Source organism: Typopeltis vanoorti, chromosome 18 (assembly GCF_054136105.1).
Source record: "Typopeltis vanoorti isolate ZY-2024b chromosome 18, IOZ_Tvanoo_1.0, whole genome shotgun sequence".
Classification (NCBI taxonomy): domain Eukaryota; kingdom Metazoa; phylum Arthropoda; class Arachnida; order Uropygi; family Thelyphonidae; genus Typopeltis; species Typopeltis vanoorti.
The window spans coordinates 46,974,257-46,986,994 of record NC_143566.1 but is presented as its reverse complement, the minus strand read 5'-3'; the positions used below and the strand labels follow the sequence as shown (position 1 = coordinate 46,986,994).

Genomic DNA, 12,738 nt, shown 5'->3' with positions numbered 1-12,738 from the left:
TAAAATAGAGACAATCTCTGTAGTCACAGAGGCTATTGAACAGAGACATCTTATTTCAAATCATTTTAATAAATTTTAATTAAAAAACAACAACACTAACTTGAAACTTGTGTTATTGGGAACATATACATCGAGCAGATTCATTTTGTAAGATAAATTTAGAAAATAACGCTATATTAAAAATAAAATTAAAAAAAAAAAAACACTTCTCAACTTGCCTACCATCACGAGTAGGCAGAAGATCATGCTTCTGAATGACCTACGTATTTGAACTCTTTTTTTTTCTTTGTAATAATAATAAAGTACTTTTATAAATCTAACTATCTATATATGCTTGCTAAGAATAAAAATATAATATTGTTCCGCAGCGAAATTGACTCTCGGTTATTAGCACTAAAAAAAATTAATAACGGAAAAAACTCACGTACAAAGATTATTTAATAGTATAATTTTCGACTGTGTGTCACAGGCATCTTCAGTACATTAAGCTCAAATTAAACAATAACTGACAATTCCAAAAAGCGCCACCTAAGTAGCTGGTGTAAGATAACTAAAAAGGTCAATAACTTTCCTAAAAAAAAAAAAATCAATACAATAAAAAGTTAGGAAAGATTAGCTGATTTGTAAAGTACTATCTCCCATAAAGGGGATAGACGTAAGCCGTCGGATCTGTTTAAGTTAGGAGAATGAAGTAGAGTTTCACATGTTTCTTTATAAAGGCGTTCCATGAGAAACTGACTTTTGTGAAGAACTCTTGTCTTTCTCCAATGGACTCTGTGTCTAGTGAAGATGGCATGTTCTGCAAGACCAGACTTTTCAGGTTTAAAGTATTCAATATAAGATTGGTGTTCTTCTAGCCCAATAGAGGCAGATCTTCCCGTTTGTCCGAAATAAGATAATCCACAAGAGCACGGAATCTGGTAGACACCTGGATGATTAAGATGTGGAAGCTTGTCCTTAGGAGAAGTGAGAAAGGTGGAGATTTTTCTGAACGGTCGAAAGGCAACAAAAATATTCAGTGGTTTTAAAACTTTTGAAAAAACTTTTTAAAACTTGCAGAACATGCCATCTTCACTAGACACAGAGTTCATTGGAGAAAGACAAGAGTTCTTCACAAAAGTCAGTTTCTCATGGAACGCCTTTATAAAGAAACATGTGAAACTCTACTTCATTCTCCTAACTTAAACAGATCCGACGGCTTACGTCTATCCCCTTTATGGGAGATAGTACTTTACAAATCAGCTAATCTTTCCTAACTTTTTATTGTATTGATTTTTTTTTAGGAAAGTTATTGACCTTTTTAGTTATCTTACACCAGCTACTTAGGTGGCGCTTTTTGGAATTGTCAGTTATTGTTTAATTTGAGCTTAATGTACTGAAGATGCCTGTGACACACAGTCGAAAATTATACTATTAAATAATCTTTGTACGTGGGTTTTTTTCCGTTATTAATTTTGTATCGATATGTCTACTCACGGTATACCTCTTTTAAAACTTAGCACTAAAAGTCTTTTCGAATTGCAATAAAGTTATTAAAATTACATTTAAAAAATTAGGATAAATTAGGAAAAGGAAAAATTAGGATCATTGCCACTCACCTCTTCCTTGTATGCGTCTCACAAATTATAAATCACTTTTCTTTTTCAGTCACTCACCTGTTTTAGGAGAAAAAATCTTTTATTTCAATACTTGCAATTTTAGGCTATGTTTACAACAATCATTAGAAATTAATAAATTATACTTCATCCTAATAAATTACTATAAAGGGATCGAATAAACAAGCACTTTTCATCTGAATAGAGTAACTATTGATTTTAACTGAAAAAATTATAATTTTAATTTTAATTATAATTATAATTAAAATATAATAATTCACTGCTGTGCTGCAAAACGAAAACAGTGTTTGGACTTGACATTTTGTTTCCTTTATATCTGAATTATACTTTATGCCGAATAGAATGCTAAAGATGGTTATAAACTCCAAAAGTTCAGATTTAAGCATGCTAAATTCGAAACAACGAAAAGCTGGAAGCAGTGAATTCACTCAACAGTAGGAGACTAACTCGTGCTACGAGTAGAAAGGCAACCACCCAAGGAGAGCACTTGGGAAATGAGCATTTAGACCGATAAATATAATTTTGAATTTTTTTATTATTTAAAAAGGTTTTTAAAAGATATATTCCGTTTTTAAGAAACACCAAAAGCAATTAGTAGATTTCATTATGATGTTATAACACTGTTAACGTGTTAAAAAGATCTTAACACATTTCCTTCTAAATCCCATCAGCTGTGTGTGTATATTCAGGTGATAATTTTATTAATAAAAATACACACACACACACACACATACATACATACATACATGCATACATACATGCATACATACATGCATGCATGCATGCATGAGTGTTATTTAACAACATTCGGATATTTTTTATTTAGTTTCCCAAAGTAAACAAGACGAACGTAATCAAAGTGCAATAATCGACTATTTTGTTGGTGGGATTATCAGAAAAAATTACTTACTCAAAAATCTTACTTTGAATTTCGCAATCGCGCAATCTTTCTCCCGGTGCACTCTTAAATTCAAATACATTCGCAATTTGTACTTTAATTTGTTTTCTTAGAGTTACATAGAATGTAGCTCTAAGAAAACAATTCAAATAGCAAACAGTGTTGGATATTAGCGCTTACAGCCACCATTTAAAAGTTGCTTTAAAATAAAGAGGAAGAAAAGTCAAAGTTGAAGCAAAATAAAATTCCGTAATCACTTGAAAGTTTCTTAGCATGCGTGAACATAAGACTGGGAAGAATGGGGATTCTCTTTCTCTCTCTCTCTATCCATCCATCCATTTCCTAATGAGCCGCAGGTGAGCAATCCTCTCGTTACTGAAGTGCCTTGAAAAGCGCAAACAAAATACTAATGAGGAGACGTTCTCATTGATGAGAAGGAAAATTCGCGTTCAATGTATTTGGGTTATGGGCCTAACCTGGTCATTACAACTAATATTAAAAAAAAAAAAAAAAAAAAAAAAATTCCGAGAATACAACTAATATTACAGAAGCTAAAACAAACTGCACTTAAAATAGTGTTTGATCAGCATTCAGTATTTTATATAAAGGGATGGGACGTAGAGAAAACTTAACAGTCAGTAAATCATATACAGTAAAATGGAAAGCGAAGAAGGAAAATAATGAATAATGACTGAAAAAAAAAAGATTACTGCACGAGTGAAAATCGTTGAAAAGAGTTCAGCTTACCGATAAAATTCTAGATTATTCAAACTTCTCGAGAATACATTCCCAGACTTGTTGTAGTTCGAAAAGCTGCATGAAACCAAATATTCAGATACCTTAAGTAATTTATTTAAAAATATAAATTCATTTCTGTAATAATTTATTTCAATTGCCTCTCAGCTCCTGTGGAAAATTAAGTGGGCAAAGATTTAAGCAAAACAAACAATAACAGAACGCACTGAAAAATATGATGCATGCTGAAATCATTACATCCCTTTAATGCCAGCTGCCTTTACCACGTGTTCAATTCATTTAGTTACACAGGCTTTGTTACAGACAACTGTGAGCGGGGAAATTAGAACAAGACCAGAATAATCTGCAACGAGCGACCGAAGCGTAAGCAAAAATAGTCTTCTCAAACTCGACTCCCCCTCACAAACTGGGGTATTTTTAACCATGTTTTACTGATCAGTCGGTCGCTCCGCACGCTCTGACGGAAGTCCATTTTTCGACATATTTATGTCACCTTTTTGGCTTACGTAACAGTAACATAAGATTAACTTGGTGTCAAAGAGGTTACCTTGAAAAGCACATTCAAAAGGCACTGCATGGTTTATATATATATATATTATTTTAAATGTTCTTGCCATTCAAACTACGAAATTAAAAATAAAAATTTAAAAAACTTAAATTCTCATTGTTCCAAAACACATTCAGCGGAGAACTATTTCAATTATCCAACTCCATAAACACATTTATTCAATAATAAGAGAAGAAAGCCATTCATGACCAAGATACTTTTTAGAATTTCTTATCTGTTCAGTTAATCTTTCACACTCTAGTTTTCAAACAGGAAATGTCTGTTCGTAAAGACATATAAAAGACTTACATGTTAACATGTTATTTTTTTAAAAAAAATTCCAGTTTGCTTTTTTTGGAAATGGTGTTTATTAATTTAATTTCTAAAAATATTTACATGGACACGACTAGCTTGAAATAAAAAAATAACTAATATTAAAATTATTTCTTAATTTTAATATTAAATTTTTAGCGTTTGTTGTATTTACAAATCTGTAACTATTAGTGATTATTACTGTCAAACAACCATGCAATAAGAATCGTTTTAACCGATGTCATTAATCAAAATGACGTAATCACTTATAAGAATTGCAGGTTGTTTAAAGCATTATAAGAATGTAACGATCCTCTACATTTATGAATATTTGTCTAATCATAATCAGTACACCACTATAACAGTGTGCACTAATGAATTGAATTTACTTCAGCATACACTAGAATTTTAACAGTAACTGTTAGGAGAAATGCATCAAAATTCCGCGATAAAGTTTAGCAGTGATGTCAAATACCAAAAATCATTCACTGAATTCATTCAGAGTGAAAGGGATGCTCTTTTTTGATCTTTTTATTTTTCAGCAAAAATATTTATCGATCAGTCTTCAGCCTAGATCAAAATTAAACAACAACAACAAAAAATAAACATATTCGACAAGTCTTACATTTAAGATAAAACTCACTGCAATACGGAAAAACAGATTAAAAGGATCAAATACACAACACGCCTATAAAATTGTTTAAATACGCAGTTAAATTTTTAATGATCACAGCGATGACTAAAAATAGTATCTTTTATATATTATATAATATATATAAAAGATACTATTTTTAATCATTATATAAACAGTTGGTATAGTAAAAGTTAGAGTTCAGCGTATTAAGTAAAATACATAATTACTTGATACATTTGTTTTCTTTTCTTTTCTTTTATTTATTTTATTTTATTTTTCTCTCGTTCGACTGTCCACCCGTTGCAAGTTATTCTGGAATCCTGGATAAAAAGAATTTTTATTTTATTATATATATATTTTTTATTGAACTTGGATATTGAATCCTTACAAAAATTTATCGGCCATTCCAAGAGAGAGAGAGAGAGAGAGAGAGAGAAAAAAAAAAAAAAAACAGGGGCACAAAGCAGCAAAACAAATCAAAAATACATATTTCGAGAACTTTTGCTCACACTATATGGAATTTAATAAACTTTAGGATTTAGAAGAAGATATAAGGCATGTATAGCCTTTTGGATATGGCATTTGCACCTATTTTGCTACGCCGTCCGAAGAAAGACCGTTCCAGTCTAGTTGTTGACTAGAAGAACTTTTTGCCAGTCTTTCTTCTACAGGTTCCGAATTGGTCAATCTTTGGCACGGACAAGCGGGATTGTTTCTTCAAAAAATTTGGGTTTTTCTTCAGCTAAACTCAAGAAAATCGACCAGAGAACACACAATATTTCAGACGATAATGTATTGTGGTAGGGTTAGGGACTGCGAGATGGTGGCGCTTGTCTGCTTCTCTTCAGTGGATGTCATTTAATTTCCATATGGGAAATTATGGCCCTATTTCCCTATGGGATATCTTCTTGCGCTTAAGTACATATATTTTAAAAATAAGACGATCTGCCATAAAAAATAAAATTATATGTCTTCAGTACATATATTTTAAAAATAAGACGATCTGTCATAAAAAATAAAATTATATGTCTTCAGTACATATATTTTAAAAATAAGACGATCTGTCATAAAAAGGCACTAACTTCTGACATAACTATTTGAATTTTTACAAATGCACCCGCATACGATACAGTATACAGTTATTTCGATAAGGAAATTTGTCCTATACACCATTATAGTTTTTGTAAAAACAGAGATATCGACAATCGGAAATTCAAATTTTCAAAGCACATTCTCTTGAAAACAGTTAAATTGAGCATACAAACGCGATATGCATTTTGCTATACACATGTACGGCAAGCATAGGAAAGCAATTTCGTTGTTAAACCAGTTCCAGAATCTTCATTCTCGAAGTCGATGAAAAATTCTTCTCCCCTTTCTAATTGTTCATTGGCAAAGGAATTTCAAACGCTAAATATTTTCATTTTTTGCTATAACTGGAAAATTTTTATTGACAAAACAATTCAAAACATTAAATCCCCCCCCCACACACACACAAGCAGATGGAATATGAGAAAACTTAACAAGATCACATTAAAATCGGCGGTGTCATTTCAATTAAATCGATGTAACGAAAAATTTGGACGAAACAAAATAATGATTACACAACGTATACCAAAATCAGCTGTAAGTTCAACTGTTGCGATAATTAATGGTGCCATTACACAAAATTGTTACTGCTAAATAGTTTTTATTATTATTATTATTATTGTTGATTTTTAATATTAGGTGCGTTTACAAAATACGTCAAGCACCTAGCAGAACCGTCTACGAAAGTGATTACAGCGCTCTAGCTGGTGAGATTTTATTGATGTTTGGTATTGAAATTTTGTATCCTTACAAAATGTGTTGAGCCTCGGGGAATTATACGAGGAATCTGAAAAGTCATGATAAACACCTAGAACAAAAATTATATTAAAGCAACTAACTGATTTGTCAGCAAAAGTTGGTCGATTGGTAGAGCCTTTGCTACTAATGGCTCGCAAAAAGTTAAACAAGTTTGAGCGCGGTTAGTAGTTTGAAGGGAATCAATCGTTCGATGCTGTTGGCACACTCTCCATCGATGAGTCTTTGGACTCCCTGGAGGTGTCACATAATAATAACAACAATAATAATAACCACTTAAATTAATGCTCACATTCTATAATAATGCTACCACTGAGTTGGACAAGGGGGAAATGGATACAGCATGATACTTTTGGAGTTTGCTAAGGCTTTTGTTAGAATACAGCATGGAATACTGTTGCACAAATGGGAGAATATCGGATTCGATTATAAACTATTGGCATGGATAAGATGGTTGACTCATGGATATCAAAAAGTGATATGTGTGGAGGGGAAGTGATCTGTAAGATTCAAGGTAACCAGTCATGTGTCTCAAGGATCAGTCCTTGGTTCATTGTTATTCAATCTGTACATTAATGATATTGGGAAGGATTTGGCATGTGACATACAGCTATTTGCTGATGATGCAAAGATAGGTAGAGTAATCAGGAGTGGTGCTGATATGCAGTACTTGCAGAATGATTTGAATAGGCTGGAATTGTGGGCATGGGATGGATATCAGTTCAATGTTAATAAATGTAAAGTATAATACGACATTGGATATCTAATCATGCACTTTGGTGTGATTAGATATCCAATGTCGTATTATATTGGTGGAATTATGATGGAAGAAACTGATGAGACTGATGGATCTTGGGGTTTTAGTAGACAGGAAGTTGAAGTTTCATAAGGAAGGATCATATAGCAAAAATTGTAAATATAGCTTAGAGAATAATGGCAATTCTGAAACGAATTTTGACATGTAAAGATAAGGAAGTCATTTTGCCTTTTAACAAGGCCCTGATAAGACCTCACTTGGACTATTGCATGCAGGTCTGGTCTCCTGGTTTCCGTGGTGACCTGACACAGTGGAGAGACTGCAAAGGAGAGAATCAAAATGTCATCAGAATTGTGGAATACAGATTATGAAGGCAGATTGAGAATTTGTAGGAATCATCAATGTTCCAAGAAAGGTCAGTTATATATCTTTCAAACTAAACTTTTAATTAATAAACTTTCAATTAATCTCTCTTGGAAGTTGCGAATACTAGAATACGTCCATGCTTCATCAAGTTTTGATAGGCAAATGTTTATTATCTCAAAATAACCATATGTTTAGAAATCCAAAGTCATTTATTTTTGCAAATTTTCGAATTTTTCGCCTCCATGTAACTCACTGGAATAGATATATTTGACGAAAGCATGAATTAAATGAGACAGGAATTGACTAATTCAGACTAGATCCATAAACAATGACACAAAGTTAAGTCATCAAATAGTTCCAAACTGAAAACCTATCATAGTGAATAACACTGGTGATATACCATCACATGCGAGTATATGTACGAATATTATTTAAAAATTAATCTTCTTGAATTATACATGCATAGGTCTCACGACCATAACATAACGTCGATGGCATAAAGATTTTTAATCGATCACCAAGAGTATATTCAGATATTCTTCTTAAAACAAACATTATCAAGAACCCACGTTTTTTTTTTTTTTTTTTTTTTTTTTAACAACTTTGTGTGGTAGAATGCGAGCGGCGTCTTGCTTTGAATTCTAACAACATTATCAAAAGTACAACCATTCTTAGAAATAATTTTGCTTGAATGATTCCACTTTTTGGATTCACAACTCACGTATCCATATAATACAGTGTGTTGTATGCTACCCCTATTTCACTCCCACAATTCGACGTTTATGAAAAATATAAGGTGCACATGCGCCAATTACTAGTTAGTAGTAGTCATAACGATAACGCGAACATACTGTAACTTGTGCTTTTCGTTTGCGTATTAACAGATAACAGTGCATGTTGGATATGGAATAAATTATAAATTTCTAATTTCTTAATTTTTTTTTTTTTTTTTTTTACATCGTGAATAGCACCAAAAAGGAGAGAACATATGACTATTATGAAAAAAATATTTATTTTTTGTTACTATTAAGTTACCGAAGAGAAAGAAAACCTGGAAAGGACACTTTAAATCACTACATGGCAACTATGGAATTAACCGTCCACTAAGTTGACAACGGATGAATATTTATTGGAGAAGTCGAGCTTGTGTAAAAATCAGTGGCTGATATGGATTATTTACTGAGTTATATACGCACATGTTATGCGTTTTAAAACTTACGACAGAAAACAAAGAGTTTACTTACCCACACGATCAGAGATATAATACTTGTATAGAATAATTTCAGCTGTGTCATTATATTTAACTGTAATAATTTTAGTAATATAACAATGAGGTATACGCGACATTTAAGTTGATTCACTCAAGCAAATACGGAAGAGAATTAACCTCGAATTATTTACTGTTTTTATAAGTATCAAATATTCTCATTTACTTACTAAATCGTGAAGATTGCCTGACTACTCATTACCAAAAAAATTTAGACGTAAAACAGTGCCGCCTACTTCTGGGAATGAAATAACAAACTTATTTATATTTACTAAAAGACAAATTTATGAAATTCCGTTATTTAATAAATTGCTAAATTTATTATTTACACTAATTTCATAATAATTTTTATAATTTTATTTTTCGTAACCGTTTATTTAGTTTTAAACGGTTACGTATAATTTATTAATATTTTTGATGTTCAATTTAAATGAAGAAATCAGAAATAAACAAATGGAAACACATTATCAATGCGATTTTAATACAGTCGAGAGCCTATGCTCAGTGGATGTGGCGTTTGCACTACAGCACTTGACTCACGAAGGAAGACTTTTTTTCGACTCTAGTTGGCGACTGGAAGAAATTTTTCTAAGACTTTTTTCGACCGATTCCCGAGTTCGTCGATCTCTAGCAAAGTCCCGTAAACTCAAGAAAATCGACCGTAGAACCCACATTATTTCAGACATTAAATATATTGTGTTAGGGACGAGACCACGAGATGGCGGCACTTGTTAAGCCGTCTCTCTTCACTGTGTGCCGCTTAATTAGTGCCTTGGGCCAGCTTTCTCTGATTGGGTACCAGTGGAGATTGAACTGCCCACTCAGTCTCCAAAGCTTAGATAGGGCTGAAACGGCCCGCGCCTACTCTCTATACGGGATTTAAAAGAAAAAAAAAAGGCATTATCTGATTTTTTTTAAAATGCAATTTGATAAATATAGCTATTCCTTCAATTTAGACATCGTGTTTAACTTCATCAGTAGTTAATATTATATTTATATCGGACATACTTTTAAACAGACGATAAAATACTTTAAAATACAAGATTGGTCAAGTGATGATTGTAAGATTTTAATGGTGCAAAGGCACGGGCTAGCGGGTTTTTTCTCCCGGAAACTCGGGTTATTCGTCCATAAACTCAAGAAAATCGACCATCGAACCCACACTATTTTCAGACATTAAAAATATTGTGTTAGGGTTAGGGACCACGAGATGGCGGGCGGCACTGGCTTGCCACCTTCTTCACTGCGTACCGATGAATCAGTGATAGCCTTGGGCCAGCTATCTCTCTGATTGGCTACCACTGGAGATTGAACTGCCCACTCAGTCTCCAAAAGTTAGATAGGGTAAACGGCCCTGCCTACTCCCTACACGGGAACAAATAGGCGTTAGCTGAAGGACAGCAGAGGCCATACTGCACCATATCACAAGTTATAGCAGTACACAAGGTAAGACAATCACAAACATCCATGCCCACACAGCGGCATTCGAATCCACGACCCCGCTGGTTGGAGAGCAGGTAGGCTAACCACTCTGCCAACCAGGCCAGCATTGGCGAAGTCCCTATAGCCTGAAACCTTCCATGCATATAAGTCACTAGAACTGATCTAATTAATCTGTATGGAATCCATCATTATCATTATATAGTATAATCCATCATCATGGCAACTGAGAATGATGTCAGATGTTACGGGAACAGCATCCTTCACTGATTTGTTCGTCAAAGTGCCATTACGGATACACTCCTTGATATTCCCCAATAAATTTACATATGAGATTTGGGCTTCTGAGTTTCCCTACAGTGGTGGAGCTATTAGAAATCTTCGACAAATGAAATATATCTTTCAGAAACTATCACAAATACAACATAATGTGGTTCTAGCACATTATGGCATGATCGTGCTGGTTTTTAACTCAACTTGACATCTAGACATAAGCAATGTACAGATGTCCAACTGAGTAAAATAAATAAATAAAACACAGTTAGCATGTCCATATATGTGTGCTGATTTACCATATTAAAAAGGGTGAAAGATCCAGTGTAGTGCCAACTACTGATTATGGCCCACATTTTCTCATGAGGCAGGCTGTTTTTGATCCCTTCAAGATAATACAGATGTTCTTTGAAGTAAAAGGAACAAATCTTAAAATAGTCGCTGTGAGACCCTACATTCATCACTAAAAGTGTTATGAACTTGTAAAACATTTCAGAACATTTAATTCGATCTGACATTTCAATCCTGGTTTGTCAAACACCATTTTGTCAATTTGTCATCAAGTCATAGGTCATTCAATTCTGTCATATTGTACCATCATTTTATATTGTGGCTTAAGCCAATAAGAATACAATTTGGTTGTCTAAATCCCAAATTGCCAGCCCATTCTCATTCGTTCAGTATCCAGGTAGATACCTAACAGGGTGCACCATGAGGTCAGGATTGGACATTAGGACAGAAACCCCAGTCGGTTCTCCACATTCCTTTAAAGGCTATGTGGAGGTCTTCTCTCAGTTATACAACTTTGACCCTTAAGCATCCAGGAATGCGTTAGCACTAATCTCAGGTATGGTCACCTGAGATTAGCACAGAATGGGGCAGGAAAGATTAGCAAAACAAGTGTTCTCTTGGTCTTCCTCTGGGTGGATTGATATGGTAAAAAGTGCCTTAGAAGATAGAAATATAAGATCAGATAAGAAATATTATAATGATAATTTTGGAGTCTTGAGAGGTAACAGGTTGATTTGGAGAAAAATTGTAGATAGGAAGTTAGTAATTATGTAAATTTTTATGTAGTACTATCATATACTGTACACCCCTTGAGGGTACATGTCAGGAATTTTATGATGATGACATCATAGGTCATGTGTGTGTGTATGTGCATGCATGTGTGTTTGTGTGTGTTTTTTTTCTGACACTGATGAAAAGCCAATCTTCGCAGTGTTGATTTTTTTGGTAGTTGTGAAAGCAATTCTTGAATTTTGTTTGTATGTTTCCAATGGATTTGTGAGTAACAGAAAGTTTATCGATGTATGTACTTATGATATTTCACTTCTCAACCGTGAATTCACTTGTATCAGCCATCACACCTCACTTGGGAAAAAATAAGCAAAAAACATAATTAACATAGGCATGCGCCTATGTAGCCCTACGGAAATTTTGTTTGCTTCCATAACATTTGACTGTCCAAAGAAAACCGATTATAGGTTTGATTGTAGTTGCCAACTAGTGGAACTTTTTCAAGGTCTTTCTGCAGCTGATTCCAGAGTCAGCTGATCTTTGGCAAAAGCAAGTAGTGTTTTTAACCCTTGAGCTCAAAATTGATCACAGGACTCACTATTTTTTAACACACATACTCAGTTAATTTTTGCACAGTTAAAATAATCCTCAACATATAGTGAAACAAAAGTAAAGATTAAATATGATATATTATATATTGGATTTATTGGACCATGGTTTAGATAAAACATATGTACATAATCTTCGACAAGTTTCACCAGCTGGGGTCTCTGGCTTTATCAAGACGGGTAAGGTTATACTAACATTAAATGCTAACAAAAGAATGCAGTAACGACTTAAAAAACAGTTAAACAAATTGAAGAACATGCGTGACATCAAAAGCATAAAGCGTGGAGACTTAGTCATTGTTATTAAACCGCGTTTTATAATTTTTCGCGTAATTGAGTTCTGCTAAACATAATGAAATAATTAAGTTTTTCCAAGTATCTTTTAATATTATGCCTTGG

At 33.4% G+C, this 12,738-nt stretch overlaps 1 protein-coding gene across 5 annotated transcripts in view; it reads right to left on the bottom strand.

Annotated features, from left to right (window-relative positions):
- The window catches only part of LOC150096631 (b(0,+)-type amino acid transporter 1-like), a 347,057-nt gene that overhangs the window by 319,685 nt on the left and 14,634 nt on the right, over positions 1 to 12,738 (bottom strand). For 3 of the 5 annotated variants that reach the window (XM_090408724.1, XM_090408727.1, XM_090408729.1), the window contains exon 2: positions 1,599 to 1,655. The gene's annotated coding sequence lies outside the window, so the exon portion shown is untranslated. Of the gene's footprint in view, positions 1 to 1,598; positions 1,656 to 3,261; positions 3,558 to 12,738 lie in introns of those variants that run through there. The other 2 variants (XM_090408725.1, XM_090408728.1) reach the window with 2 other exon arrangements.